The sequence below is a fragment of the Camelus ferus genome, chromosome 24, assembly GCF_009834535.1.
Source record: "Camelus ferus isolate YT-003-E chromosome 24, BCGSAC_Cfer_1.0, whole genome shotgun sequence".
NCBI lineage: Eukaryota > Metazoa > Chordata > Mammalia > Artiodactyla > Camelidae > Camelus > Camelus ferus.
Window position 1 is genome coordinate 24,267,346 of NC_045719.1, and position 6,340 is coordinate 24,273,685.

Consider the following 6,340-nt stretch of genomic DNA (forward strand, 5'->3'; position numbering starts at 1 on the left):
CAGGAGCCGGGCCGAGACAGGCCCCTGCAGCCCTGAAACGTGCTGTGGGCGGGGCACCTGCCACTGCCGTGTAAACAAAAACAGGACGACGCCCTCGGCCGTGATTATCTGCCCTGCTGCCTGTCAGAGACGGGGCTCCCTGTGCATGGAACCCTGTCTCAAGTGGTTGTTTCTCTCCCTGCAGCTGCGCTCTTATGGGGGAACAGAAGTAGTAAACGGGCGTGTCCATGTGTGGCTGTTGGAAGCTGCCCCTCAAGCCAGGGGACCCCCGGGGAAGGACCCCCGGGACTGGGTCTGGGTTCTGATGGCCCCGTGGTAGCTCGTGACTCTGGTGGTCCCCCTACAGCTAAGAGGATGGCAGCGAGTCCCTGCCTGTCCCCGGGTCTGGCAGGGTTTTGTGTCTTCTGCTATCCGCAGATCGGTCCTCCCTGCCCCTCCTCCCCCCTGGGCCATCTGTTCTGGAGTCGGGCCTGCAGTCCCTGGTGGTTTGGGGGTGGTGAGGTCATGACACGTCCTGTCCGGGAGAGGGGGTTCCAGCTGGGTCGTGGTCTCTGAGGTCCCCCCTCTGCTGCCCTTTCCCTCTGTTGTCTCCCAAGTGTTACATTCAAGCTGGGAGGGGTGACAGAACCCTGTGCCAATGTCAGTGTCCCCTGTCCCCCGTGGGGAGGACAGGCTCATGGGCTGTGGGACCTCTGCTCTGCAGGCCTCATGCTCAGGGCACTGGCTTTGGACCCATCCGCACAGCTCTGGACACCCGGTGCCTCGTGTCAGACCCCCTCCCCACCACATGTGTCCGTGTGCACCCCCGCCACCTTGGGGGGCCCCCCCCACCAATGTCAGGACCGTGGCTGGACACACGGGGGTTTCATGGGGTCTGTGGGCTCCCTCATGCCTCCTGTTTGAAGTTACTTGTAGTTGGAGGAGAGGAAGATTTCTAACCAAGCTGCTGGCGGTCCTTCTGCGAGGCTGCTTGTACAGGCTGGGTTTCAGCTGAAAAAGCCCCGGTTTCTCCTTCTTTCAGCTCCATTTTGAGCAGCAGGATGACAGTAGTCAGCCACAGCATTGGAGTCCCTGCCTCCACATTTTAATTTGCAGAGTTAAACTCCAGTCTCGCCCTGCGCTTTCTTTTCTCTCCAGCGAAGCTGGTTTATTTTGAGCAGGGATTCAGGATGTGCCCACCTCCGTTTTCCGTCAGGCACAGAAATAGCTCTAGGGGCCCCTCTGTCCCCTCGGGGTCCCGTCGGTGTGTCTCAGGGCATTTCTTCTTCTTCTGTGTCTCTGCTCTGCGCACCCCCCCAAGCCCCCCTGGAACTTCCCAGAGCAGGTGTGCCGTGGTTTCTGCCCGGGGCTGTGCACGGGGCTCTGGGCGGCCGGCCTCCCCCGGCCCCACTCAGGGCGTCTTCAGAGGAAACTCACCCGGCCTCTCGCAGGGTGGAAGGCAGATATCCTAGTTCTGGAGTCTTAATCTGAAACCTTTTTGTCCTTAGAGATTTCCTCCTTTACTTGGGAAAAGCATTTTGTGGGAGAAGCCTGCGGGGGAGCTGGGAGCTGCCCAGGAGAGGGGAGGGCCGGGTTCTGGGGAAGGGGTGGCAGGAGGGAACTGCTAGGCCTTTGAAGGAAGGCCTGGCAAATGGAATGGGCCCCGATCAGAGGGGCCGGGGCTGCAGGCAGTTCTTAGGCTCTCAGGTTGGGATTCTGGGTGGAGAGTGACCCCCATGAGCAGGATTTAGCAGACTTGGGTGGAAGTTTCGTGGCATCAGGTGAACCCAGGCGGGTTTATGGGACATGGGTACGTGGACATTCAGACTGAGCTAGCTGGCCTTATGTGGCCTAATGCTAAATCTGCAACATTTTCTTCTAAGATTTTTTTTTTTAATGGAGGAACTGGGCACGGAACCCAGGACCTCATGCCTGCTAAGCACACGGTCTACCACACGCTCTACCACTGAGCTATCAAAAAGTACCCCTCTTTTAAGATTTTTTTTACTTTGTTTTATTTATTTATTTTAACTTTTTTATTGATTTACAATCATTTTACAATGTTCTATCAAATTCCAGTGTAGAGCACAATTTTTCAGTTATACATGAACATACATATATTCATTGTCACAGTTTTTTTCTCTGTGAGCCACCACAAGATCTTGTATATATTTCCCTGTGCTATACGGTATAATCTTATTTATCTATTCTACATTTTGAAATCCCAGTCTGTCCCTTCCCACCCCCCGCCCCCTTGGCAACCACAAGTTTGATTCTATGTCTATGAGTCTGTTTCTGTTTTGTTTTTTGTTTAGATTCCACATATGAGCAATCTCATATGATATTTTTCTTTCTCTTTCTGGCTTACTTCACTTAGAATGACATTCTCCAGGGACATCCATGTTGCTGCAAATGGCGTGATGTTGTCAGTTTTTATGGCTGAGTAGTATTCCATTGTATAAATATACCACCTCTTCTTTACCCAGTCATCTGTCGGTGGACATTTAGGCTGTTTCCATGTCTTCGGTATTGCAAATAGTGCTGCTGTGAACACTGGGGTGCAGGTGTCTTTTTGAAGTAGGGTTCCTTCAAAGGCTTGATCTCGAGAATATATAAGCAGCTCATACGACTTAATAAGAAACAACCAAACAACCCAATCCAAAAATGGGCAGAAGACCTAAACAATCAATTCTCCAAGGAAGAAATACAAATGATCAATAGGCACATGAAACAATGCTCAGTATCACTAATTATCAGAGAAATGCAAATCAAAGCTACAATGAGGTATCACCTCACACCAGCCAGAATGGCCATCATTCAAAAATCCACAAACGACAAATGCTGGAGAGGCTGTGGAGAAAGGGGAACCCTCCTCCACTGCTGGTGGGAATGCAGTTTGGTGCAGCCACTGTGGAAAACAGTATGGAGATTCCTCAAAAGATTAGGAACAGACTTACCATATGACCCAGGAATCCCGCTCCTGGGTGTATATCCAGAAGGAACCCTACTTTTTTTCTTTTTTTTTTTTAATTGAATCTCTTTTAAGATTTGGTGGTAAGTTGCAAGCTATTAAAATTTGTCACTTTTTCCTTTTCTCCTCAGACCTTCCCTGGATCAGAGGACAGTTGGAAAAGGCCAGACTGCTCATTGTCCCATTTTTAGACATGTAAATTGCATTCTTTTAGGTATTTTGGGGGAAATCCCCTCGGTATCCCCCTTTGTGGACTGCACCATTTCCATCCTTAAGCAACTGTTGTTTCTGTTTGCTTCTTTTATTCCTTTCTGTTTGCAACAAGTAAGGTGTGAAAAAGTCGTGGGGGTGGCACCATATCATTTTTAAGCTCTTCTTTTAAGAAAAAGGAAACGTCCCCCCTTTATTTGTCCTGAAGTTTCAGTGCAGCTCATGGTCCCGTGTGTCCTGGCTCTGCCTACCTTGTGCACAGAGACTGTTATCTGGGCCAGTCTGGTCGAGGTGTTCAACCCTGAGGGATGGTGTCCTGATCCCTGTCCTGGGCCGTGGGTCCCTGGCTGCAAGGACGCCCTGGCCATGCAGCTGTCAGCCTGCAGTGTTGGGGGGAGGGGGCTTGGTGTGGGAGGGTGAGGGGAGGGGCTGGTGCCTGTGTGATGGTCGGGACACCCCCCCAGGAGGACACCTGCAGTGGTCCTGTGGGGCACAGACTGGCCAGGGACAGATGCTCCAGGTGGGATAGGTGCATGGGTACCCTGCTCCTGCCCTGCTGTTGGGGGTCCTCAGGGCAGTCCTGGCTCGGTGCTGGGGTCCCCTCCATTGTCCCCATGTGCCTTCTCCTCGGCCAGGACCTTAACTTTTATCCTGAGTATGAGTAAATTGAAGCAAAACGTGCTCCTTCACTCACTAAGACCACCGGGCAAGTTGTTTTCCACGTTACCTGCCAGACCTGACATCTAGACAGGTCCTTCCCCAGAAGCACATGGAATTCCGGGGAGCAGCGGGGGTCCTGTCCCTGCCGTGGGACACCACCTTTCAGGTGTCCTCGCCTCCCGGACCCACCCAGGCAAATGCCAGCTCGCTCCCCGCTGCAGGTGATTCCAGAGCCAGCCCTGCTGCCAGAACACGCTATCTGTGCTCTGCAGGGAGTGTCCCCCAGCTCAATGGGATGGTCTTCCTTCACTGTCCCCCTCTTGTAGGGACCTGGGTGCCCCCCACCCGCTTTATCAAAGCCGCTCCTGGTATCTCTTGGTTCATGGCCCCGCATCCCCCAGGAGGTGGGATCCGCATTTCACAGCCGAGGAAGGCTGAGTTCACAGAGCAAGGGCTCCTCGAGTCAATCGGGCAGGGGCGCTCCAGAATTTAAGGTCCTCAGCCTTTTCTGTTGTATCCAGCTGACTCTGTGGCACTGGAAACTAAGCATATATTTGAAAATCAACTTTATTTAAAATTGAAGCCCGCATTCAGAAAAGTCCCATGTCCTAAGTGTCCAGCCCAACGTGTTTTGATGCTGGACACACCTGTGTGATCAGATCCCAGGTGGAGAAATGGAGCATGCCCGGCGCCCGGAAGCCCTTTTGCGCCTCTGTGGACCCCGCCCGCTCGGACCCTGCTTCTTCACCCTGGAAGCGGGCGGGCTCCCGGGGAAGGGTGTGCGCCTCTGCCCTGAGTGGGGGTCTTTGTGTCCCCCTCCGGGCCCTGTGTCTCGTCTCTCCAGGCGGGGTGACCGGAGATGCCCCAGGGGGCTGTCAGAGACGGCCACACTCCTCCTGGAGAAGGAGCCCCACATTGGCCCTGGGGCATCCGCAGCACGGTGGCTCCCTCGGAAGCCAGGTGCAGGCTGCGCCTTTGTGGGGTGTGCACTCACTGTCACACACACAGTCACACGGGCAGACTCACTCCCATTCCCCGGGGCACGGTTGCTCCTGCCTGCAAGGCCCCCTCTGTCCTGCCCACTGGCCCACCCGGCAGCTCCGGGGCAGGCTGCTGATAAGGGCAGGCAGCAGGCACCCTGCAGGCGGGTGCGGCTGGGCGCAGCCCTGTTTGTTTGTGGTCGTCCTTGGTAACGGTGACTCGTCCCACGTGGACCTGTGATAGGGCCATGAAGTGCAGGCCTCTGGGGCCCCCTCTGCGGCTTCCTTAGTCACTAGTGGGCACTGGCTCTGCCTCCTATCCCATCCCTCAACGTCGCCTCCCTGACACCCTTACCGAGGCTTCCATTCCTGTCGGGAGGAATGTGGAGTTTGGACCCAGCGTCGCGCCTCCTCCCTGTAAGACCAACCTACGTGGCCCAGACGGGACGCTCAGCAGCTTCCCAGGTTGTGCAGCAGCCAGAAGGGCCTGCAGGTGTGCCTGGACCTGTTGGGACTGGGCGGAGGGCATCCCTGTCCACACATACCGAATTGCACATCCCGGTCCGAGCGTTCGTGCAGGTGCATGTGCATCTCGATCCCTGCATCTCCGTCTGCGCATCTTCCACGCGTCTCCCACGCATCTCTCTCCTCGCATCCCTGCAAGTGCATCCCTTCCGCTCCTGTCTTTCGGTACATCCCGGTCTGCGCATTCGTGCAGATGCATCCCCAATCCCTGTATCCCCGTCCGCTCGTCTCCCTCCGCGCATCCCCGCAGGTGCATCCCCGTCCGCGCATCTCCGCATCTGAGTCCCTTCTGCGCATCCCCATCGGCTCGTTGCTTTCCGCGCATCCCGGGCCTTGCGGCTGCTGGAGGAAGCTGTCCTCATCCCGCCACTTGGGCGAGGAAGGGGCTGCTCAGGGGAGGCGTCTGCCCAGACCCCGAGGGGGTGCCTGGTGCCCCCGAGCACACTGGTCTGGCACTTGGTTGTGTGGGCTGCACACACAGGATGGGATTGAGGAACAGAGCCGCGTTGGGACCCCCACCCTCCCCGGTCCTGAATGTGTGCTGGCTGCCCCCTTGGTTTTCAGCCCTATCAGTGAGTGGGGGCGGCCCTGCAGAGGCTGAAGAGACTCTTTCAAGCGGAGGGTGCCCAGGCCGCCTGGAAACGCCCTAGCGCCTCGGTGTTTCTGTCTGTCCCATGAAAACAGCAGGAGCCCAGGTGGCACTGCGAGGTGTGTGGTCACAGGTCGCACCGGGGACCGGGAGGGAAAGCCGTGAGCTCGCGCCGCCGCTCCTGACCCGACCTGAACCCTGGACAGCCACCACATGGTTACTCGGGGCCTCCATCCTGAGAGAGCACTGCTTCCGACTGGGAGGCAGGCAGGGCCTGGAGGTCAGAGGGGCAGGTGGGGAGCCTGCAGCTGTGTGGCTCCAGCCCTGGGTCCCGGGAGCCCGGTGCTTCTGTCTCTGTGGTCAGGATGCAGAGCTGGGGGCTGGGGGCTGCCCGAGGCTCCAGGAGGTGCAGCCAGGGCGCCGACT